The sequence below is a fragment of the Protopterus annectens genome, chromosome 15.part0, assembly GCF_019279795.1.
Source record: "Protopterus annectens isolate FY-2018-M chromosome 15.part0, PAN1.0, whole genome shotgun sequence".
NCBI lineage: Eukaryota > Metazoa > Chordata > Ceratodontiformes > Protopteridae > Protopterus > Protopterus annectens.
Genome location: NC_056749.1, coordinates 418076613 through 418102730, shown reverse-complemented (window position 1 = coordinate 418102730; position 26118 = coordinate 418076613). Strand labels below are relative to the sequence as shown.

At 39.3% G+C, this 26118-nt stretch overlaps 1 protein-coding gene across 5 annotated transcripts in view; it reads left to right on the top strand.

Annotated features, from left to right (window-relative positions):
• LPAR4 (lysophosphatidic acid receptor 4) overlaps positions 1 to 26118 on the top strand; it is a 429914-nt gene that overhangs the window by 348582 nt on the left and 55214 nt on the right. For 3 of the 5 annotated variants that reach the window (XM_044057156.1, XM_044057154.1, XM_044057155.1), the window contains exon 3: positions 9289 to 9387. The exons of the other annotated variants lie outside the window; for them this stretch is intronic. The gene's annotated coding sequence lies outside the window, so the exon portion shown is untranslated. The remainder of the gene's footprint in view (positions 1 to 9288; positions 9388 to 26118) is intronic. 5 annotated transcript variants of the gene reach the window in all.

Below are 26118 nucleotides of genomic sequence, written 5' to 3'. Positions count from 1 at the left end.
TGCAGGGTTTGATTGCCACACCATCTTTTTCCTAGAGCATTGCTCCTCCCCCAGCTAAGCTATGGTATTCTACCCATATGTTATGACTGCAGTTGCATTCTTGAAGGACATAGTACAGTTTTGTACCTACCATAAATGTAGATGTCCGATAGATATGCAACTGCAGTCGGATTTTCCCTCCCTCCATACCCCTTTATGCCTAGGGTCCACTCCTATCCCTGTTTCTCTTAGCTGGGGATATCTGTTATGGTGTATCTGTTTATTGCTCATTTATTTGTCTGGAATCCTGTTTTTGTCTTCCAGTTTGATTACAGCCTTCCTTGGAGGGCACCTGGCATCTGGGGCAAGAAACACTGAAGAAAATGGCGTCGGCTGATGCTTATGTACTCCAGCTGCTCTGACGTCGGAGAGAAATGCGACATCAGCCGACGTCAGACCCAGACTTTGGAATCCGGCCGACCGAGGGCTGCCTGAGGCAGGACAACCCATATGTTATGACTGCAGTTGCATATCTATCGGACATCTACATTTATGGTAGGTACAAAACTGTACTTTCTCTGGTTTGATTCTTGGCTGGGGTGCCTTCTGTGCAGAGTATGCATGTCCTCCCTGTGTTTGTGTGGGTTTCCTCTGGGTGCTCTGGTGTCCTCCCATCTTACAAAGACATGTGTCTGGAGTGTTTCTACCTGGGCCTCTGCTGAAAATTGACTTTTGTTCCAAGTCAGACTTTTCTGGTGAACAAATGTTAAATAAATAAAAATGACAAGCATTTGAATTTCAGACGTCATATTCTTCAGAAGGTACATGGCAATATAAAACCTTTTATTCTAGCAATTTTTTTAAGTGTATAAGATGTATATTTGAAATTTGTCCCTATTTTTGGGACTGTATTTACCCATTATTGGCTTTGTCCAGGTTTTTTGTGCTAAGGTTGAAAGCTATGGTAAGAACTGAATTCACTGAATATGTTTGGGGGCTGTATTCCCCCATTACTAGCTTTGTCCAGGTGTGTTTTGCTAAGAGGTTGAGAGTTATGGTGAGAACTGAATTTAATGAATATGTTTGGGGGCTTTGTTCCCCCATTATTGGCATTGTTCAGGTGTTTTATGCTAAGAGGTTGGCAGCTATGGTGAGAACTGAATTCACTAAATGGTAGCCATTTAAGTTTCAGTCTTCCTCTCTTTCACAAAACAGCTGATTTGGCATAGTGGTGTGTTGCTCTGACTGTTTTGCACAGGGTCCTGGGTTCAAGACTTGGCCGTGAAATGTATGGTGGTAACACATCATTTTATTCTAGCAACTTTCTAACATTATACAAGAAATGTTTAAAATGTGTCCCTGTTTCTTGGGCTTTTGTCCCCCTGAATAAATGTTGGCTTTTTTCAGATTTCTTGTGCTGCAAAGTTCAGAGATACAGTTGAGTGTTAAGCAGATTTTACAAAGAGCTGAGAGCTGCAGAGGAGCAAAATTTTAGTGTTGCTTATGCTGAGTCTGCTTCCATTGTTAATAGCACAACAGGTGTAGTGTACTGACTTTTGATGCAGAAGGCTGTGGGTTCTGCTCCCACAGTAGGTAGATGCATTGCTGATACTGTACTGTGTTGCAAAGGGGGTGGATGCTGCAGTCCTTTTTGGAGAAGATACCTAGTAACTATGAACCTGTTATCAGTTTGCCATCCATTCCCTGTTGCAATATTACTAGCTTATCATTTTTGTAGCGTAACATAGACAATTTATTCCTCAAGGGCAACAGGCACTTTATTTGTAGATGAAACAATGAAATATAAAGTTGCTTGCTAGCAGAAACCTCTTCATTAGTTACAGATCTCTTTAATGTGGAGTTATTTAAATGACTTTTACTTCTTCAGAGATTGTGCATATTTACTGATACTGGTGGACTGTAGAAGTTTGAGTAGACTTTTATGATGGAAATGTTCTGAATTGGACAGTTTTGTCATTATTGGTGCATGCATTTTGTTTCATTGTTTACTGGAAATTTTTTCAAAATAATACATTTAAAATGCCCTCTAAAACTGTACTGTATTGTACAATGAATATAATTTAATACAATCAAGAAGATGTATCAAAGAGCATGTGCATGTTTCATGTGCAAGGGGCCTGTGATTTGAAAACAGCCCAAAGTTAATCTTTATCTGCCCCTGGCAAAATGTATTTTCTTTGAATGTAGGTTTCAATGCTGTTTCAATGAATGTGAGTTTCAAGTGCAGAGAAGTTTTAATGCTAAGTCTGTTTTCATTGTGAGACTGCATTGCTTTGTTTAGCAGATACCTATTAGTGTTTGTGCTGTAAAATGCAAAATAAAACTTTTAAATTAAGTCCAAATCATAGGTTCATAGGTTCATAGGTTCATACTAGGCTATCTGCCCAAGGGCATTTATAAGCCTAGCCCAGAGTTTTGTGGCTTTCACCACCCCTTTAGTTTGAAGAAAACTATGCCCATTATTTTGCTGTGCCTCTGTCAAGCAGTGACACTGAGGTAATCCCTGGGGTATATCTGCGATCTCCCATCCATTGGTCAAGATTTCTTTTGAACAAGGCCAGCGAGGTGCTCTGCCTCACATGTACCGGGATTTTGTTCCACAGCATAGGGAGTCTCTGGGTGATGAATCTGTCCCTCCAGCACGTCCTATTAATAACCGTGTCAAGGTTTAAGTCTCCCGCCCTTGTAGTTCTGAGGGATCTAGATTTTTTGAGGTGAAGCATGTTCATCAAATCTGGGTTTGACATGGCCTTGTATGTCAGGCACAGGTCACCTCTGAGCAAGCGGTAAGCGACTGAATAGAGCTGGAGTTCTTTCAGTCGGGCAGCATGAGACATATTTTTGAGACCCTTTATCCTTTTGGTGAGGAACTTTTGGGGCCTTTCCAGCTGCTGCAGGTGTCGGGTCAGATACATTCCGAATGGGGCATTGTACTCGATCATTGGTCTGATGAGTGATGAGTACAGGGGGACGATGACCTCCCTTGATCTAGATGTGAATCCCTTCATGATCAGGTGGGCAATGTAGAAGGTTTTCCTAACTACTTTAGCAACGTGAGTGTCAAACGAAAGGTTACTGTCAACCTGGGTCCCCAGATCCCTGATAGCCTCTTCTGTGCTCAATGGATTGCCACCTATATGGTAGCTAGGGGTAACCTTGTTTTTCCTGAAGGGTATGACTATCCATTTCTTGGCGTTTAACTTTAGGCCATGGATCTGGCACCAGTTATCCGTTTCTGTGAGACCCTTCTGAAGGATATCTGTGTCAGATGTGTTCTCGACTATGGCGCCCAGTTTGCAGTCATCTGCAAACTTTGTCAGCCATAACCCTCCTGTGTTTGCTTGTACTTCTGAAAAGTAGATGCCGAACAAGAGTGGGCCCAGGACTGAGCCCTGTGGGACACCACTTGTGACAGGCTTTGAGTCTGACATGGCGCCAGCAACTCTGACCCTTTGGGTTCTGTCACTTAGCCAGTTTACAACCCATCTTGTGATGTATGGGTTTACATTTAAGCTGATGAGTTTTTCAATGATACCTGAGTGGGGTATTGTGTCGAAAGCCTTTGCCAGGTCGAGGTAGGCTGTATGGACTGCCTTTCCCTCATCAATGGCCTTGGTGACTGTTTTGAAAAAGTCAACCAAGTTTAAAAGGCATGATCTGCCTTTGACAAAGCCAAACTGGGTTGGATCCAAAGTCTGCAAGTTCCCTATGTCTTTATTTATGAGTTCCATTATGATCCTCTCCATAGCTTTGCAGATCAGGCTTGTCAAGCTGATGGGATGGTAATTTCCAGGGTCGGTGGAGGCACCGCCTTTGTGAAGTGGGACCACAGTTGCCGTGCACCACTCCTTGGGTACGTATCCTGAGGTGAGGCTAAGATTAAACAGCTGTCCTAACTGTGGGTTTAATTCCTCATTGAGTTCGTGGAGCACACAGCCGGGGACACCATCCGGTCCCATGGATGCTGTGTGTTTCGCCTTGGAGAGAGCAGTTTTCACCTGGGCGTTAGAGATGTTTGGGGGGCTACAATCCTCTGGTATAGATATTTCTCCTTTTGGGGGGGGGGGGGAGAAGTTTGCACTGAACCTGTCAGCCAGTATGTTGGCAATGTCTGTAGGTTCAGTAATTTTCACATCATTTTGAGCTAATTCTGAGCATATCTGGGAGTTTCCTCCCAGGTTTCTAACATAGCTAAAGAAGGCCTTATGATTGTCTTTTGAGTCCTTAGTGATTTTTCTCTCAAAATTTGCCTTGGATGATTTTATGAGTGCTCTTAGTTTTTTACTTATAATGATCAAAGGTGTCTTACCTTTTAAGGATTTTGCTCTATCTTGTAGTAGCTTCCTCCTTTTGTTGTAGAGCTTGTTTATGGCTGGGGTCCACAAGACTGGACGCTTGCCTTTGGTACAAAGAGTCTTTGTTTTGTTTGGGATTGCCTGATCCATGCAGTCCTGTAGGTGCTGGTAGAAGGCATTTGTAAGTGATTCAGCAGCTTGAGTAATGTTTTCCGCCGGCTCGGGGGCCTTAAAGGAGACCACACTAGTCTTTAGAAGTGTGAAGTTGGCTTTTGAGAAGTTCTTCACTGTGGTCTTTTTTATCTCAGGTGGGGGCGGGATGAGGACCTCCAGTGAGATTAGTTTATGATCTGATCTCACCAGTGAGGGGTATACTTCCGGTGTTGAACATTGTGATCCCATGTTCGTGATGATGAGATCAAGTATGTTTTCACCTCTTGTGGGGATGGTGACTAGTTGTTCCATGGCATTTGAGTTTATGAACTCCAGGAACCTTTGGGCTAGAGTGTTTGGGCTTGAGTAGTGATCCCAGGGTAGTTGAAGTCACCTAGTATGATGGTGTTTGGAGATACATTTATCCCCTCCAGTGTTTCCAGGAAAGCTATGTGAGGTTCCTGAGTTTGAGAGGGTGGCCTGTAACATGCTACAAATTGCAGAGCAGTCTTGCCTATGGTTAATTGCACCTGGATGGACTCCGATGCATCGTGCGTTGCCACCAGCCTTGAGGTGTGGGTGTCCTTGATGAATATGGACACCCCCCCTTCTTTCTTGGTGTTGTCCGGATTTTGGGGCCGGAACGCATGATATGAGGTAAAACCTGATAGTGCTGGGGTGCTCTCAGGAGCCTTGAACCAGGTTTCAGTCACAGCACAGACATCGATGTTCTCCATACTGAGAAGGGCCTCGAGTGCGTGCATCTTGAGGTTGAGACTTCTGGCATTGAGCAGCATTACCCTTAGTTTTTTTCCTTTTTTGTGTACTAGGGTGGTAGGTTTAGAATTTGAGCCTTGCCTAAAAAAGGCACTATAGGGGTGGCAAGAGCCTTTGCCAACATCACAGAAGTAAAGCAGTATGCACATTAGTGTTTATGGTAAATAGGGTGAAATAGCCAAGTAATGGTTCATTGGAATGGCTGCAGGGGGGAGGCTCCATTCGACCATGATTTTGTGAGGGGGGGAAGGGCGGCAAACTCAGACAGCCCCGGCTGAACTATACCTCTCAACTGTCCAGATTATTGCAGAATTAATAGATTTTTGCTTCTTATTTTTGGTTTGTTCCTCATAACATTTGTGGTTTTCTGGCAAATCATTTAGGAATTAAGTCACTAAATAATGACAGACACTGAGTTTCTGACTTCATAACCTTCAGAAAAATGCATGCTACCCATTATTCTATCAACTGTCTTAGTTTATACAAGAGCAATTTTAGTACTGTTTATATGATCCCCCAATATATTTGTCCTTGTCCAGATTGCATACATTAACAGGTTGAGAGGTATGTACAAATAAATTGCTTTATGGAATTAGGCATATCCAAACCTCTCAACTGTCCCCGATTTTGGCTCAAAATGTTGCTCTTCCCCAATAATCCCTCTGCAAAATGGTAATTTTGGAAGAAATTGTGGAGGGTTTACAATTAATAAATAACTGTAAGAATAAGAGTTATAGGTTCATAGGTAGGTACTAGGCTATGAGCCCTAGGGCCTGTACAAGCCTAGCCAAAATGGTACCCTGGCTTTCACCACCCAAGAAAATTATTTTTCTGTGCCCCTGTATAGATTACTTTTATTTCAGAAATGCATGTAGCTTCTTTTATTTTTTCAGCTGCTCAAGTTAGCAGTACTAATATTAAAAGTACCTCTTCTTTGACAGGTCCCCAGCTGTATTGTGTGGCTATTTTATATTTTCACATCACATTTTTGGTCCGTTTTTCATAAAATTGTGTTTTTTTGGCAAATTAGTAGCAAATCATTAAAGACTGAAGTTAGAAATTAATGACAGGCATTTGAGTTTCAGATTTCATACCCTTCAGAAAATTCATACAAATGCAAGATCTACTATTCTATTACATTTCTAAGTTTATAATATTTTAAAATTGTCCTTATTTCTGGGCCTTTGTCCCACTTCTATGTATGGCTTTGACCAAATTTCTTGCTCTGAGGTTGAGAGGTATGACAGATGTGTCAGGGCCATCGCAGTCAGCCAGAGACATTTCAAATTGTGACATACTTGTTGCACCCCACTCCCCCATGTAGTGACTCTGGATGTGTCCAAGCAAGGCAAGGAGCAGTTATGCAGTGTAAATGTGCAGAGTATACCCCATCCAAGGTAGACACAAGTACTACAGTGACTTTTCATCTGTCCTTGATTTTGCAGAATGTTCTGGTTTCTGTCATATTTTTATACCGTTGATTTATTCTTATTATTCAGAAAGTGCCTGCTGCTCTGTGTTTAAGTAGCAATGCTTTAATGACCATCAGGTAATCTTGTCTGAGATTGTAAGATGCAAGTAAGCTTTAAGAAGCATACTGTTAAAGAATTGCCAACATTGAAAGCCTTTCTGTTGTTGCTATGCAGAGAATACTTACAGAACTAGATAATGTATAAGCCTTGGGTATTGAAATGCATATGGCAGTATTTGTAATAAAGGACATGATTACATTATTTTAAGAAGATCATTGCATTTGTTGGAGACTTGCAGTAATCTTTGCAGGCTTTACTTGTAAACTGAACAGAATGCAAATCTATCGTGTGCGGTCCATAATCTGTGCAGTGATCCTTTAAGCAATGTATATTGAGCTTGTTTCTTATTTGCTGTTCATTTTTGTACTTTGATCATGTTGTCCCCATGAAACAAGTAGATAGTTGTCAGGCAGCAGGTCTTTTTTGGATAAGAAACATTTTTACAAGTGGGGGTATCACAGAGATTGCTACTTTCAGCTTGTTGGTACTTTAATAAAGCGGAACATAAATTTTAATTAGAACTGCAGTGCAAGGAGAAGTGGTTTGAGCTGAGTGCTGCTTGTTTTTGTTATACTTAATTTTGACTGGAATTCCAGTAATGTATTTAAAAAGTAATTTATTTTTTCATGCCTCACAACCTTTTTGTTTCCATCTAGATATTAAGTAAGCTGTCATGCAGCCAATGGATTGAAATATTTTTTTCTTCTATACTTCGTTTTGTCTTGCTTGGACTCTCATAATGACAGCTTGGCACCCAGGGCAGGGTATTTAATTAAAGTTACAGTTTTTGTGGTTTTGAGCATAGCTCCTCCCCTTTCTAGTTGGCCACACCCCTGCCCATTGACCCCATCCATTCAGCTGTCTCCTGCAGCCCCCCCATTTGATTTGAAGTCACCAGCTGCCACTGGATTTAACTGTGTCTATGATATGTCATACAGGTGGAGACAAATTTCTCTAAAAAGTATGTGAGAAGTTGAGTTTAAAGAAAAAGTTGGTGGGCTTTCCCTTCCTTTGACTCCAATGCAAGGAAATAAAAAGTTTTAAAAACTACAAGCAGGTTTTTGGTACATACACAATGCTGGAACCATATTGTAGGGAGAAAAGAAACCCAACGATTGAGTTAAACTGTATGAGAGGATGGAGTGTTCCTTTAATAGAAATATTCCCAAGTAGATGGCTAGTAAACTGCAGGCGTATAGCTATCTATTTTTGCACCTGGTGCTCTCTTCCAATTGGCACCTCCCCCAACCATCTCAACTTTGTGATGATGAGAAAAGACAGCTCCTTTCCTTGGACTTAAAAAAGCTACTACAGTCTATGCTACACATACTGTACTACAGCTGTCCAGTTCTGACCAAAAATGCAATACTGGCATTTATTTCTGAAAGCCAGTAATACACTGAAGACCATTTGGCACCTGCCAACCATACCCCCCAACATTTTCTGCTTGGGGCAGCTACCCCCTTTGCCTCATCTTGGCTAGTCTCTGGCAATCTGGCTACAAAACAAGGCAAGGATTGAGGGTTAATGTGTTCTGTCTCTGGTGGTAGTCATGTACATTTATTCATTTGTTTGCTTTTTTTTGCTTCTTTGCTTTGCATGTTTTTGTTAATTGGGGTAAGGAAACATATTCTGCGGAGTGAGACTCCAGTAAAGGGTGTAGGAGATGCCAGTGAGATCTTGACCTACATCTGCATTTCATCCAAGAATGTCCCTTAATCAGGATTGAGTGTTGGGATATTCCACATTCTGTTGTATTTCTCATACCAGCAGCTATCCTTAGGTTGTCTGCAATGCAGTAAAACTTGCACTAATGATCAGATATGAACAGAATGCTCTTTTTCTTTGAAATATTGAGGTTGTATGAAAGTGGCCTGTTCCAGCAAAGCTCAGGGAGCTTGAGATATCACTAGAGTAATGTGTGTGTTGGTGCTATCTGTGGAGCTTCGTCATACTTGTAGGTGACATCAGTACTTCAGGGAGAGTGAGATATCACTAGAGTAATGTGTGTTGGTACTATCTGTGGAGCTTCCTCATACTTGTAGGCGACATCAGTACTTCAGGGAGCGTGAGATATCTCTAGAGTAAAATGTGTGTTGGTACTATCTCAAGAAGCTTGCTCATACTTGTAGGTAACATCAATACTTGCATTGCCGAATAAGATTTTGGGGGAAATTTGTCATTTCTGGACATGTTCTAACTGGATGCTTGTGTATATAAAACATTGCAATAATAAGATTGTAGTGATTAAATATAATGCAGTTATTAATCTTGTAATAATTCTTGTAATGTTCCATGTTATGTAATTGTTATTGTCCTTGTAATCTTGTAAACATGAATGCAGTTAGTTGTCACTTATAGTTTCCTAATGTATTGGAAGAGTTCCTTGATATTTCATAAACAATGAGTTTTAGCTACAAATGTAATGCAGTACATATCACTGCAGAATTCATGCATATCATTAAGGATGTTATTAAAATATACTGGGTATTTGTAGCTTTCAGTGGACATATATATTTTTTTCTTTACAGGTTGGTAAGTAATTAAATATAAGAAGCTTACTTCAATTGCAACTCTTTGCAAAGCTTTATAGAAACTCCTAAGGACAGTGGCTGGCAAAGAAAATTGAGGTAAGATATTGTTGCAATACTGTTGAATATTACTTTGTTGTATGCTTTCTGGTTATATTTTCTGTCTTACTTTTGATTTGCCTTATAATAGTGACACTCTCACAACTTAAATGGTCACATGTCCTGATTATATGATGCAAAACATTGTAGTATTTTAATGTTTTTTTTCCAGTATTCTTGAATGTGTACTCGCAGATTAACAGAGTTCACAAAGCAGTAATTTCATACAACATAGTTACCTTGTAAATACCGACCCTCAAGTGCACATTCTAACTTCAGGAAGGCAAAACAGGTCAGGTGATGGCTGAATTTATGGGTGCCAATTCAACATTCAAGATTTGCCTTACAAGAAAAGTGAGGATACCAATTAATTAATTATTTTTTTTGTTTTTGGGCACCAACCCATGATTATCTAATCTCCCTATTGATGTCTGTTAATTCATTCATTTCTCCAGGTCCGAGAGCTCAACTTATAGTTTATACTTATGTTCAGTCAGGAGGATTGAGCTGGGCATATAGGAATGATGTCGTCATCCTCAGGGACTAGTACTTTACATTAGGCCGAAATTGCTCCCTTGCATGCTAACATCATTGTTGTTGGGCAGTGGGGAGCAGCCAGAACATGTGCTGCACCCAGGCCTCATAGGGCAGTCACGCTTTGTTCTTATCTTTGGAGCCCACCATCCCAGTGTCCCATCTCTGAGCTCTGGCCTCTATTAAAGCATCCAGTAGAGATTCACCAGCATAGCCCACCTTGGCAAGCCTGCTTTTTCAGGGGATCAAGCCATTAATTAAACTCAGGCCACTTAGGTTGTAATCAGGGCTTTATGCCTCTCTGCCTCTCTGCAATCACTGGGGCTGAGTATAGAAGTTTATTTTTAGAGATGAGTGAAGTTGCGAGTCACAAATCTGTTCCTCCATCATGTCTTATTTATGTGTTGATAGAGATTCTAGTCTTAGTTCCAATGTCTGTGGAGCTATTTGTTTTGTGGAGCTGTAGGAGATCAACCAGGATCTTGGATCCTTAATAGCAAGAGTATAGTAATAAAGAGCTTCAAGCCTGTCTTGGTAGGTTTTGGTTTTTAGTCTAATCATCCTGTCTCTTGATAGCTTTGTTGTGCATCTGATCCTTACCTCTCAACCTCTTAGTGCAAGAAGTCTGGACAAAGCCTAAAATAATGGGGGGAGAAAGGCCCCAAAATTGGGACAGATTTTAAATATTGCTTTTATAATCCTAGAAAGTTGCTAGACAGATTTTGTGTTACCATGCATTTTCTGAAGTATGTTGAAGTATGAAATGCAGATATCTGTCATGATTTAGTGACTTAAACCCTCAGGGATTTGCCAGAAAGCTACAAATAGAAGCAAACCAAAAATATAAAGCAAAAATCTGGACAGTTGAGAGCTATGTAATCTTGGACAGATACAGATTAAAACGGGGTTCTATTCTATAACTGGTTTGATAAAGGTGCAGTACTGGGAAATGATAACTTTCTTGATCTGGATGAGATACCTTTTATTATTCATTGAGCGAAGTAGAAGGATTTCCTCACTACTATGTCATATAGTTGTCAAAGGATTGAGTCAACTATGAAGGTACTGAGATCTCTGTTGACTATATCAATCGAGAGTGGTGTGGATCTAATTGCACTTACTGTAGTTTAAAGTTTTTTCTTTCTTTCTTTCTTTCTTAGAGAAACGGATGACAGAAGTGCCCTAGGGCTCTGTCTTGAGGCCTTTAGCCTTCTCCCACTACATCAGTGCATTTCCTTTTAAGACCGGCCAGCTTGATTTACATTGTACACAAATGATTTGATCCTGATTATGGAACACTTTGACCACCATCAGGTAAACGAGTGGGAATGTAGTTCCACTAGTTGGTTTCTTACCAGAAGTCTGCACACCAAATACCACAAAACAACGTAAATCCTTTTTACCATCATGTAGTTGTGTATTAGAACAGCACCTATTTTTAAACTCCATTCACTGTCACTGCCTATCTCTCGTTTAACAGTTGTATAAGACAAAAGCTGAGAAAAGTTCAGGCTGTAAGCTTTTCTCCAGATGTCTTCACCTGTATGTCAGGGCATGTATTGCTGATAATTTTTTTGCACTAAGATAGAATGGACAGATGTATACTTTTTTTGTTTCTTTTTTGTTTGAATGATCATTTTTGCAGCACTCTCACTATTGCAAACTATTTCACAACAATTATTTTTTTTACCACCTGACAACTGGCCATCTGCTTCCACCTGCTCCTCCACCTGTTCACTGGGTCTAATGGCCCCTCCTAGCCTCCCCAGGATCAATCTAACTCATGTCCAGAACTAGGGAGCAACTCTAGGATGCTGGTGCTGTGTCATACTGCTACCTGGGAGTGTGCCCTAATGCACACCACCCTGCAGCAGCCTTTTAAGCTCTGCTGTGGCTCTTCTGTAACTACCCCCAGCATGTTTCTGTACATGTATATTCTCCTGATGAAGGAGTGCACTCCTTGCAATGCAGAGCTCATCATGATGTTAATGCTGCCCATGCAGTGAGCATAGACTACCATTGACCCCCAAGATGGGTAAGCCATTGTTGTAAGAATAGGCTACCTGCCTTCCCCTGAAATGGGTGAGTGAACATCACCTCTACCTGCTATGGCTGCCATTTATTCTCATCACTAACTACATTCTAGAAACCTTCATTTGCAAATACAGTAAACTCTCAGTTATCCAGCACCCATGGGGACTGGTAGATGCTGGTTAACTGCAGTTTTTGTTTGCTTGAGAGTTACTATTAAAAACAGACCTGACTAATACTGTACCCTATACTATACTATACCATACTGTAGAAACGTTCTTCAGATAACCAAGGAGTCTACAAGCCAAATAATCCTTAACGCTGTTTTATTAGTAAAATAAGTTAGCGTTTTCGCCACTCAATTAGAGAAGCTTCCTCAGAGAAAAACAAATGTTCAAAAAGGCGCCAAAACTTTTTGAACATTTAAATACATACACGTAATTACTACATATTACATCACTTCCTGAAAACCATAAAAAAATAGTAAATAACAATAAAACCAAGAATAACCTTAACAATCAAGTTCCTCTATAAATAATAAGTATGTACAATACCATTTAAATGTGCAATGTTAAATCATAAAAGTACCAAAAGTCTAGAAAGTCCCAAAACACTTATAAAGTAGTAAGGACTGAATAAAAACAACGTTAAATAAAAAAATGTGTAAAATGTATAACCACCCCCTCTTTATAGAGTAAAGTGATCCATATGTTCATAGAAACAATCCATATGGCAATATATTACACATTATTTAATTCATTATTTAATTCTATAAAGGACCAAAAGGTCTTAAAACTTCCCATTGGAAGTTATTAAAAACTCAAGCTATTTTAATGTAAAATAGATAACCAATTTCAAATATTGTGTAAATAATATATAAAATATTTGATAAATCAGTAAATAAATTAATGCCTGAGGTAGGCTTTGTATTTCAATACTGGAGAAATGTTACAACTCTCATTTAACCCTGGAGGATTGAAGGCATCTAATCTAAGTTGCCATTCGAGCTCCCGGTTCTCCAATAAGAGAGATGTAGGGCCGCTACGAATTGAGGGTGGCATGTGGTCAATACCCATAAATTGGAAACTATGTCCTGGATTTTTTATTATATGCTTAGCCAGTGAATTGTTGCTTTTACAGTTTTTTATGGCGTAACAGTGTTGGTAAACACGCTCTCTAAGTTTTCTGTCGGTTTTACCGACATAGAAAACTGAGCAACAAACACAGAAAGCAATATAAATAACTGACTTAGTTTCACAATTAATTTTAAATTTAATGTCATATTTGAAATCCCTTATACAAAATGTGTTACCGGTGCGAATGACTTTGCACCAGTTACATAACCCACAGGCGAAGGAACCTTTTAGTCTGTTAAGGGGATTAGACCCTAAATCCCTTTGTAATAGTTCCTTGATGTTAGTTCCTCTTTTGTAGACTATCCGGGGTTTTGTCCCCAGTTTCTCTACAAGAAAAGGGTTGGTAGAAATAAAGTACCAGTTTTTTTGAATAATTTCTAAGATTTGTTTAGAATTGTTGTTAAAGGTAGTAATGAAACTCAAAGACATAGGGACTAAATTGTCATTTGTACCCATGTTGGAACTGTCAAAAACACTCGTATTGGTCATATCTTCACCTGTATTGAGTAAGACCAGAGCTTCTTGATGGAGCAATGGTTTGTAAAACCCATTGCTTCTCTCGTGTTCTACCTCTTCTATTAGTTCATCTACTAGAACCTGAGGGTATCCCCTATTGGTGAACATATCTTTTAAAAATGAACACTCAATTAAAAAATCAGTTAGCTTACTACACATTTTTACTGCTCTAACTAATTGTCCTTTAACAATTGCCCTCTTTTGTTTAAAAGGGTGAGAGCTCGAGTAATGAAGGAAGGAATTCTTGGTTTTATTGTTATTTACTATTTTTTATGGTTTTCAGGAAGTGATGTAATATGTAGTAATTACGTGTATGTATTTAAATGTTCAAAAAGTTTTGGCGCCTTTTTGAACATTTGTTTTTCTCTGAGGAAGCTTCTCTAATTGAGTGGCGAAAACGCTAACTTATTTTACTAATAAAACAGCGTTAAGGATTATTTGGCTTGTGGATTCCTTGGTTATCTGAAGAACGTTTCTACAGTTTGTTTCTCCCTTGGCTTGTAATAGTTTGTTTATGGCTTCGGATTGTCCTTCGAGTCCTGCCAGCCGTAACATTTTTGGGTCGGACAATACCGGCAATATGGACATCACTTCTTTGCTTTTGGCTGTTTCTCAGAGACTTGATTCTCTGAATTCACGTCTTGATACAATCGAAAAAAGAAGTTTCATTGGTGCTTCACATTCTTCAGTGGATAATGTGAATGGAACTGCTTTGGAACGTTCAGGAGACATTGATGTGTGTTCCCTGCCAGTGGCTCAGCCTGTTCGTTCTTCAGTCCACCCGAATACGCAAAAGGATGCAGCAGTTTTTTCAACGAGCAATTCTTCTAATTTGGTCAACCAGGGGAATGCACTTATTGGCGTGCCATCCTTGTCCGAATGGATTAATAATACAGGTGACTTTTTTACATTTTTAAAACCTTCTGTGAATGACCCGCCGGTGCTAATCTCTGGTTCACTCTGTGTGCGCTTTGATTATATTAATGAGAAACTCAAAGTCCTAGATAATAAAACACTGAGGCTTAGAAAATTACAGCTTGAAGTAGCATACCTCAAGCAGTGCCTCAGTGAAAATATTATTCCGAAAGGTCTCAGGAATAATTTTTCACCTTCGAATCTAATTCCTGGTACAGCCTTTCTTTCAGATTTACTAGCGCTTTTTCAAATGCAAGGCGCACAATTAATAGAATTAATCATAAAACACTATTCCTTGAACATTGATGGACTTATGCAGGAAATCAGCCAGTTAGACAATGAAATCAAACTTGACTCTAATTTCCACAGATTCAAGTTTGATTATACTCGTATTTTTTCGAGTATTGACACATTCATGACTAAACTGAAGTCTAATAAATCATAAAAATTATTTCGGGATAGGGCATCATACCAACATAATAAAGCCTACCCGAAATTGACTTTAGTACATAAGCAAAGTGAGGTTAATGGTTCTTCAGTGAATACAAGGAATGGCAATAAAGAGGACATGGAACCAAATCATTGTCAATACTGACTGTGATGTTGAAGAGGGTGAAAGTGGTCCCAGAAGGAGTAATGGGAATCGCAAAAAAGATGGACAACAAGAGACATCTAGTAGGGATTCTAACAACAGTAATGCCAACAATGCGATTCCCAAATCCAATCAAAAAATTTTTTTAGGGAACCGCAACAACCAACAACATGGGGGCAAGGGCAGGAACTGGAACAGATAACAGGTCTTGCAACCAGTGAGCACAGGATTGATTTTCCTAAAATACTACATAATGTAAAGGGAGATTTTACTATCTACAATTTTTCTTCCTTAGAGTTGGAACCTGAGCTAGTTGAATTGCTAGCTCTAGGCAACACCTTTGTTCCCTCTAGACATTGCGATGTGGCTAAGTTGTTGATTGATTTAAAATGTTATGTACGAAAGCTTAACTTGAAGCTATTATTTAATAATGTTATGGATAATGTGAATAATGGTTTGAAACTTTCTAGCATTTTTAGCCCCCCATTACATGTTGTGTTGCGGATGTTTGAAAATGCATGTGAGCTGGATATTAGACATATGAACAGAGCATACACCCCCATGACTAACACATTTAACATCACAAGGGAACAAGTGTCAGCACTTAACCATCTACGCAAATCCTCTGTCAGAGTAATTAAACCAGACAAGGGGGGCGGTTTGGTCATTTTCGAAAAAATCGACTACATAGAAAGAATGCTACTAGTATTAGACTCTCCAGCTTATGAAACCTCTTCCCTTAATGTAATGAATGGTTGCCTCAACAGATTGAGAGGCTATTTTAGAGATTTATTTATAAATGGCAGAATAGACATGGACATGTATAAATACATTGACATCTCCCAACCAAGGGACCCAGTTATGTTTGGTATACCCAAAGTTCATAAAAACTGTAGAGACCCGCCCATGAGGGCATTAGTGGATGGGAGGTGTTCTATTTCCTATCCATGTTCTAAATATATAGATTTTCTGCTCTCAAAATACATTAAGCTTATTCCAAGTATCTGCAAAGATTTGTGGACCTTTTTAAAAAACATTAACAACATTAGCTACGACAGTTCCTACAATTTCCTTACCATCGACATTGTCGATTTGTATACCTCCATTCCCCATCAGGAAGCAATGGAATGGATCGGTTTACTTTTTAGGTGAGTTAAAAGCACCTAAAATGGAAATAGGCAACATCACAGAGCTCCTAGATATTGTACTCCCTTCCAATTTCTTTCTGTTTGAGAAAGAATATTACATCCAAAAACAGGGGGTAGCCATGGGCTCCCCCTGTGGGGCCAGTGTGGCGAATATGGTTATGGCGTATTGGGAGGAACATTATATTTTGGATAACCCTGACTGGATGCAACATATTTGTTACTACACTCGTTTTTTAGACGATGTTTTCATCCTTTTTAAGGGGATGTACAGTTGGCGCAATCATTTGTAGACTACATCAACCACACTACAACTTTTCTCAAGTTTACATACCATTTTTCGAGTGAAGGGATTGACTATTTAGATGTGAAACTGGTTAAGGATAGATTTAATTCTAAATTCCAGTCCAAAATTTTTAGGAAGGAAACGTATGTCAATTCCTTCCTTCATTACTCGAGCTCTCACCCTTTTAAACAAAAGAGGGCAATTGTCAAAGGACAATTAGTTAGAGCAGTAAAAATGTGTAGTAAGCTAACTGATTTTTTAATTGAGTGTTCATTTTTAAAAGATATGTTCACCAATAGGGGATACCCTCAGGTTCTAGTAGATGAACTAATAGAAGAGGTAGAACACAAGAGAAGCAATGGGTTTTACAAACCATTGCTCCATCAAGAAGCTCTGGTCTTACTCAATACAGGTGAAGATATGACCAATACGAGTGTTTTTGACAGTTCCAACATGGGTACAAATGACAATTTAGTCCCTATGTCTTTGAGTTTCATTACTACCTTTAACAACAATTCTAAACAAATCTTAGAAATTATTCAAAAAAACTGGTACTTTATTTCTACCAACCCTTTTCTTGTAGAGAAACTGGGGACAAAACCCCGGATAGTCTACAAAAGAGGAACTAACATCAAGGAACTATTACAAAGGGATTTAGGGTCTAATCCCCTTAACAGACTATTTGCACCGGTAACACATTTTGTATAAGGGATTTCAAATATGACATTAAATTTAAAATTAATTGTGAAACTAAGTCAGTTATTTATATTGCTTTCTGTGTTTGTTGCTCAGTTTTCTATGTCGGTAAAACCGACAGAAAACTTAGAGAGCGTGTTTACCAACACTGTTACGCCATAAAAAACTGTAAAAGTGACAATGCACTGGCTAAGCATATAATAAAAAATCCAGGACATAGTTTCCAATTTATGGGTATTGACCACATGCCACCCTCAATTCGTGGCGGCCCTACATCTCTCTTATTGGAGAACCGGGAGCTCGAATGGCAACTTAGATTAGATGCCTTCAATCCTCCAGGGTTAAATGAGAGTTGTAACATTGCTCCAGTATTGAAATACAAAGCCTACCTCAGGCGTTAATTTATTTACTGATTTATCAAATATTTTATATATTATTTACACAATATTTGAAATTGGTTATCTATTTTACATTAAAATAGCTTGAGTTTTTAATAACTTCCAATGGGAAGTTTTAAGACCCTTTTGGTCCTTTATAGAATTAAATAATGAATTAAATAATGTGTAATATATTGCCATATGGATTGTTTCTATGAACATATGGATCACTTTACTCTATAAAGAGGGGGTGGTTATACATTTTACACATTTTTTTATTTAACGTTTTTATTCAGTCCTTACTACTTTATAAGTGTTTTGGGACTTTCTAGACTTTTGGTACTTTTATGATTTAACATTGCACATTTAAATGGTATTGTACATACTTATTATTTATAGAGGAACTTGCTTGTTAAGGTTATCCTTGGTTTTATTGTTATTTACTATTTTTTATGGTTTTCAGGAAGTGATGTAATATGTAGTAATTACGTGTTATGTATTTAAATGTTCAAAAAGTTTTGGCGCCTTTTTGAACATTTGTTTTTCTCTGAGGAAGCTTCTCTAATTGAGTGGCGAAAACGCTAACTTATTTTACTAATAAAACAGCGTTAAGGATTATTTGGCTTGTGGACTCCTAGGTTATCTGAAGAACGTTTCTACAGTTTGTTTCTCCCTTGGCTTGTAATACTATACCATACCATAAACACTGTATTGATTTAATTTTAATATTGAAATACAGTAATTAAAAGCCTGACTGGGGGGGGGGTGCAGAAAGTGTAACACATGAAAACTGAATTGAATTGTTCATACTGTACTGCATTTCTTTGATTTTTTATTTTTGCCGGTTGCTTGAGAGTGCTGCTTAACTGAGAGTTTACTGTACTCTTATATGATCTAATACATTCTGTATCTCTCTTACTGCGCGGTGTTAGCGTAGCCTCTCACAGTTAGGCGTTGCGCGTTGATTCTCGCGTTAGCTGTAAAAGTGTGGTGTGTGGCGACGAGTGTGAATGGGCGCCTTTTGGCTTGAAGGCGTTCGGCCCGGCAAGCCAGCAAAAAAAACTCTACTGCACATTATCAGGAGCGGACGGAGTTGTGGCGACTCCCCTAACGAAAAGCCGAAAGACACACACACACACATTCTGTATCTCTCTTCAGTCCTCCTAAGCCAACAAGAATAGTTCAGCTTCTATAAAACACTAAGATTCTCACATCAGATCCAAACCAGCCTTAGATCTACAGTGGTGAAATTCATAGGTTGACTATCCCCTTCCTCTACCTCTCAGGAGCTTCTTTCTCTCTCACTTTGTCTTCAGTCTTCATATTAAAAAGAAAAACATTTTCCCACAGATATTTCATAACTTCATGAACTCCTATTTCCAGTTCATAATCTCTTCTCTACTTCCCTCTTCCCTCTAAGTACTGTGCTGCTCAATTACTATTGAGATGTTAAGCAAATGTACAATATACACCATGTACCCTATGTGTACATTACTTGCATGCTGTGCTATTATAGGTTATATATTTTTCTGTTGACTAAGTGGGTGGTCCAAATGAAACAGCAGTCTCAGTTAAAAAAAAAAAAAAAAAAAAAAGAGATAACATCTAGGAGGCAGAGTAGTTCATCTAGAAGGCAGAGTAGTATATGTGCATCAGAAATAATAGGATACATATGAATTAAACAGTTGTTTTAAGGGGGTATATTGGGAGTCTAAAGACTTAATGACATTGCTTAATATGCAAACATATACCTTAAAAGCCTAACGGTGCTACTTTTTATTATAGTTTCTTTCCCTCTTTTGAGTATATTTGTTCATTTGTAAGAATATGCTTGTCAATCCTGCCACCAATGTGTAGATCTGTGTGCAAGTGAAATCAAAAATACATTCTTTTTAGAGTGTTTCCGTGTGGCTCTGTGCATAAAAAGAGTTTTTTTTTTCTCTAAACAGTATTCTATAGAGTACTGAGGCCATGTCATTGGTTGCCAAGTGTTTTTAAGCAGCTGACAGCAGAGAGGACTTTGATGCTCAGTCCACCTGTTTAGGCTGTAATTTTTATTACAGGGCTCTCTGTGTGTAGTAAAAATCACAAAGAATGTCTTCTCACTGTGAGTGAAAGAGAGAGAGAGTGTGTGTGTGTGTGTGTGTGTGTGTGTGTGTGTGTGTGTGTGTGTAAATCACAAAGAATGTCTTTTCACTGTGAGTGAAAGAGAGAGAGAGAGTGTGTGTGTGTGTGTGTGTGTGTGTGTGTGTGTGTGTGTGTGTGTGTGTGTGTGTGAATGTTAGAGACTTAGGTTTTTGGTATAAGCAAGTTTCCTTACTAATGAAACAGATGTGAAAACTACTTCAGTAGATGACTTTAGTAGGGTTACCACCTGTGTCCCTCTTTGCGAGGGACAGTCCGCAGTTGTGTCTTGCGGAAAAAAACTAAAAAATGGCAAATGTGCTGAGATTTAGGGCAAAATATATTTTATAAGTTTTCTTTAATAGTTGCATAAAAAAGTTATTTTGTATCTGAATCACTTAAATGTTATATGAAATAGCATAAGCAGCCCAAATGCTACAAGAATAAGCATTTATTTTAGCAAAAAAGTGAAGCTCTGTCCTTTGAACTTGTCGTGGGTATGTTTTATTCTGCAAAATTTCATGTTTCTACAAAAAAATGTCCCACTGTGGACATTTGAAAAGGTGGTAACCCTAGACTTGAGTGCCTGTATGCCTGCCAGAGCCAGACTGTATTTATGAATAGTACTTATTGTCTTTGTGTACTTAACAATAGATGTAGTGTAATTTGTTTTTATTGGCTTCCCATGTTTGTGTTAAACATTTTAATAAAGATGCTTTTATTTTTAAGTGTGTGTCATAAATATATTTCAAACCAGTACTTCATTAGAAGTAAGAACCAGTAGTAATGCATAAATCTGCTAGGCCTCATTTTTGTCACTGAAGAGAAGTCACAGTGACTCAGCTTTTAAGATCACATGTTTAGTACTTTATCTGTGGTCAGTTTCTTTGTGGATTTTCTGTGTACTAATATATTTCCTTATTCCTCCCAAAATATACAGTTTGGCTATACTGTCCATATATACTGTGTTTGCTCTTGCCCTTGTACCCTGGAGTGTCTTAAAAAACATTTCTTAGTGACCAGTTCAATTACATGGTTAACAAGTAAATAATTGTTTAAAAAATCTAATCCAGAAATGAAGTATGTTGCTAGCCAAATGTGTCTATTTCATTTGCTGCAAATAAGAACACAGAGTGCAGGCTTATCTGCAGTGACAAGTATACTGTTTTATTGTTGTGCTAGAATAAAGCAGTGCTAATTACCTGGTTGCCATTTGCAAGAATAGATGATATACAAAGTTGCATTAAAAACATCTAATATAAACTTTGGCGAGGGGAGCATCACTGCAATTGCCGTAGAGACAGATGGCTGTTTGTTTGTTTGTTTGTCTTTTGGCTTTTTCTGGTTAGGGGTCGCCACAGCGGAACTCCGGTCCGCTAATGATTGGCAGTAGATTTTCACGAACGCCGAGGTGCCAGCTCGACGTTCAACCTTCAACGAAGGCACGCCCATTTACGCATGTCTTTCGAATGCCCACCCAACTGCGGGGAGGACATGCAGACTCCACACAGAAGGCACTCACCGCACTCCAGCCGAGAATCGAACAGGAGAACCTCTTGCTGTGAGGAAACAATGCTACCACTGCACCACTGCGGATGTAGAGACAGATGGTGCAATTACAAAAAAAAAAATTTGCACGTGTTCTTTACGTGGTGATCTGTTGACGCTAACAGTCTAACTTAATCAAAAATAGACAATATTGTGGTATCCTCAGTTCTTCCCATTTTAAATAATTAATTACTAAATGAGCTGATTTGGAAGTTAAAATTTATATAAATATACTTAAAGCATACTTAGAACTGACAAATATACAATTCACAGACTGATGGGATTCTTAACAAGTATCTGATTAAATGATGTCTTCCTTTACACGTTGTGTAGGTACTGAGTTGATAACAAAGCTAATAAAATTATCAGTTACATCTTCAGCTGAATTGTTTTCCACATTCCAGCAGCCAGTGTGCAGTCTCAGAAGGAAAGATATGCATGTCAATATTATAAGTTATAAAATGTTGGAAGAAGTATGGATTTACATACACTACATACACAGCATTAACACTGGTGCACCATCATATGTTTAGTCAAGGAGAAAGACTGGGGCATTACCTTTAAAGATTATACCCCCACTTGCAAACCCTAGAACTGAGAGCCGGAAGAAGGGTGGTACTAATAATACAAAATGGAATGTCACTGAAACAGAGAATTTTAACGAAGATGATAGTCAGCTACACTGTATAATGATTTCGATAGAGACATATTACCTTATAATATCTCTTCTTTTTCTTTTGTAGACATCTGCATGCTAGCTTCTTTCAATCTAGAAGCTATTGTATAGATGTTCTTCCATATCACTGTTGCAGTATTTCTTACATAAGGGATCTTCTGCTAGGGCTAGCCTAATGTCTGGCCAGTATACAAAAGCCTTTAGTGTTTACAGGTGTTATACGTTACATGAAGGCTCCCCATGCAGGGTGTAAAGGTGATGTGTAGATAAACTTCAGAACTTCAATGTCACTAATCTAAATGCCATCATTGAATGTCAGTCTGAATGCTCTTATTCTTTGCTGGTTATCAGACTGTTTTCAGAAAAATGCCCCATTGGGGTTCTTCCTTATCTTCTCATTTATTTCAGTGTTGTTGGTTTTCATGTCATCCAGAAGAGGAAAATAGTGTGGGAGGCAGATTCCCCATAAAGATCATTGTGAACAGTGTCTTTTCTGTTTGGGTGCTTCTCACGACCGCACACAGTGTTCTATTTGCCAACAATCTGTACTGAAGACCCTACATATTGTCTATTTGTCTGAAAAAGCAACGTCTAAAATTGTTGGCACAGATGCCGGCCATGAAAATGACCACAAACTCGGGTATGATATTGCTGCTGTCCAGCTTCCACATTGCCATCTTTCTTGAGGCTCGTGAAAGCATGGAAAATCATCCAGTTGTTGCATCTGATCTTCTGCCTAACACCATCAGAGGCTGGGATGGCTCCAGTTTCTCATGTGTCCTCAGAGGTTTTTCAAACATCTGTTCCAGACATTGAGGGGAACCTTAGCTGATCATATCTGAGGGATTCTACAGAGTTTAGTATGAGAGGACATCCGTTCTACTCTGAGTGTCGGCAAGGGTCCAACCTGCCCAGGGTTTTTCTTGCAGACGTCCTGCAGCAGAAGAAACAGAAAACCAAGCATATTTCCCCTGCAATTAGAAATCTCCAAAATGAATGACAGGATTTTACTCATGGGTTGTTTAACACTTTAATGGCTGCCTCTTCCTGGTCTTCTACTTCTCTTAAGAGACCTAGGGAGCAGGGTTCTTTTGATGAGGATCAGGATTCTAGGGAAGAGTAATGATGATTGTAAATTTCTGTATAAATGTTTTTCATGTGATCCTTCTGTGGTGTCTGTCTCCTCTGACAAACTCTGCAAGCTGTTGCCCTCTATTAAGTTCTTTCCTTCAGATTAGGATAGTAGGGCCTTGAAACAACTGGGCTAAACATTTTATACTGCTGCCACCTTGGCTTTTAGGGCCATTAATTATCAAACCCATATGACTAGGTATATTTTAGCCCTTCTTTCTCAGGTTTCTCACGTAGTTTCTGACCTTCCTGACTCTGAGGGGATGGTTTCTGCCCTTTCCTTGATGGGTTCTACCTTATGTGGCTCACCACTCAATTAAGTGCAGTTATGATGCAGATGATGCTTCTTCCAGAGCTGCTGCATTTCCTTCTGTCCTGAGATGTTATTCTTGGCTTCATCTTCAGGATTTGCTTGGTGACATTAAGGCCAAATTATTGGATGCTCCTCTGGATAGTAAAAATATTTTTGGCTCTGCTGCTGAACATTTTAAATCCCCCCTAGATAAGGGCAAAGTCTTGCAGGACTTGACGCACATCTTTGCTTCTCTTCTCCCTAAGTTGCAGAGGAATTACCTTTCCAAATCTGCTTATTCTCACAGACAGTCTTGCTCTCCACGTAAGGGTAAAAGGGTTCTAGATGTGTACATCCTGCTAAGTCTACTCAGACCCCTTTTTCTCAGAAACCTCATTTTCAGGACAAACCAGGTTCCATGTAATAATTTTCTTCCTTTTTCTCTTGGCTAGTTTCCCTTGTCTGTTCATCTTTCCCTGTCTCTTCAAAACCGGTTAAAGATCAATACAAACTGATGGGTTGTGGCCATTATCTCCATCAGGGATATTTCATGGTTTGGAAATCTCCTCTTCCCTTTCTGGGCATCCCTCAACCTCCTCAAGAAAAGCTTCCTGTCTTCCAGAGGTGTGTTATGCTATTTGGGCCCAGGGTACTATCCAGGCTGTGCTCCCTGCTCAGGAAGGAAGGAAGGAAGTGTTTTTATTCAAGAATGTTTCTGGTTTCCAGGAAGGAGGGCATCTGGAGGTGAATTCTGGACCTTTCTCAGCTCAATACCTTTCTAAAGGTTCCCTTCTTTTGGATGTTGTCCTTTCAAGCTTTGTTCCCTTTTCTTCTACCCAGGTATTTCTTGTCTGTCAAGATCTCAAGGATGCCTACCTTCGCATCCCCGTCCATCCCCATTCCAGGACGTTTTTGCATACCTGCTTTGCCCTTTGGTGTCTGTACTGCCCCAGGAGTATTCACCATGTGCCTTGCTCCTGTCATTGCCTTTTGCAGTATAAGAGGGGTTCAGCCCTTTCTTTAATTGGATTATCTGTGTGAAGGCCGTGCACTGGTCCAGTAATCAAGGAACCTCAATCCTCACCACTAGCACCAGTGAGTGGTGTCCACATTGGAAGGATAACAAGTACACACACCATAAAGTACAATTGCCCTTAAGAGCACACAGAGATCACAGTCAGTCTGGGGCTGGTTTCTTCCTTTCTCTCAAGATCCCCAATAAGACTCCCCACTGGCACAGCTATAGGGTACAGATCTCAGCCGAGTGGTCGAGCCAAAACCACCAGCACCCTCTCAGTCCAACCAGGGCTTTGTGTCCCTGCCTCCTCCTGCCCAGACTGTAAGGTAGAAATTGTTGCCACCAACCACTACTTGTCAGCTACTGTAAGGCCCTTCCCAAAGAGTGACCAGTTCCACTGTGTGCTATTACTGTTATCCAAATAGTAAGTGTAACCCAGAGCTAAGGCTACTGGGAGTGTCTTATACAGACAGTATCACCAAATACATGCAAGTACGCTGAGAGCTTAAATTATCTCTACACAAAACAGCTGCAGTTGAAACATTTAAAAACAGTTAATAAAAAAACACAAGACAATACTCATTGATTCAGCACAGTGCTAATAGATAGTTCAGAAATCACAGGAAAATGCTTTAAAACAACATTGTAGAATAGTCTGGCATGACTATAGAAAACAGCTTCACTAATCTGGCTATATTCCTATCTATCTTTAAGATAAATCACTGTTCTAAATTCTACTTACAAAGCAAAGTACTGGTGAATTGTCAGCTTCAGAACAAAATACAAAATGCTATGTCTTTCTCTCTGAGAAAGTCTTAAATTGATAATACACATTACTGCTGAGTCATTTCATATTACATAATTCTTGACACTTTTAAAGTTTCCCAGGCTCACAGAACTCAACATTGTAACATATCTTTTTGTAATCTTCCCCTTCCAGGAAGCCACAGCAATAAAATACACTTTTCACGTGAAATCTAGTAATTATCTCTTAAATTAAGAAAATATTTCCTGCCCCCAACATCCTGTCTCCAAGCTTGGGATCACACACAGTTGTAAATTCTTTACTTATCAGCTTTCATCCAGCAGGGTGCACTGTGGTTACATTTCTGAAGCTCAGAACATGACACAAGTTTCTTACATTTGTTACACAAGCTTGTGGATCATGTTAATATTTACAATGACAGAATTATTTACAAAATCCTATCTAGCTAGGCTTCAAAATCTGCTCATTCAGGAATCGTCACCCAAGGTTCTGCTTCAGGACCTCCAGTTTGTTTCCCTGCTGCAAAGTCTGGGGTTCACCATAAACTTTCAAAAATCAGTCTTGGCTTCTTCTCAGGATCATATTTTTCTTAGTGATAGGATCAGAACCATTCTTATGCTGCCATCCCTGCCTGCCCCCAAGGCCCTCTCTCTGATTGCTTTCTTCCAGTCTCTTCTTTTTCTGGCTTCAGTCATAGCCAGGGACTTTATCAGAGTCTTTGGGTTTATGGCTTCCACCATTCTTCTTCTGCCACTGACCAGGGTCCATATGAGAAAGCTTCAGTAGTACCTCAAGTCAGTGTGGTTTCAACACTGTCACCCCCTGGACCTCCCAGTTCTCTTTCTTCCCTGTCTCATGTTTGAGCTTCAGTTGTGAATTCATCAGCTTTCTCTCAACCCAGGACTTACTTTCCAACCTCCAGTCCCGACTCAAGAGCTCTTTTCAGAT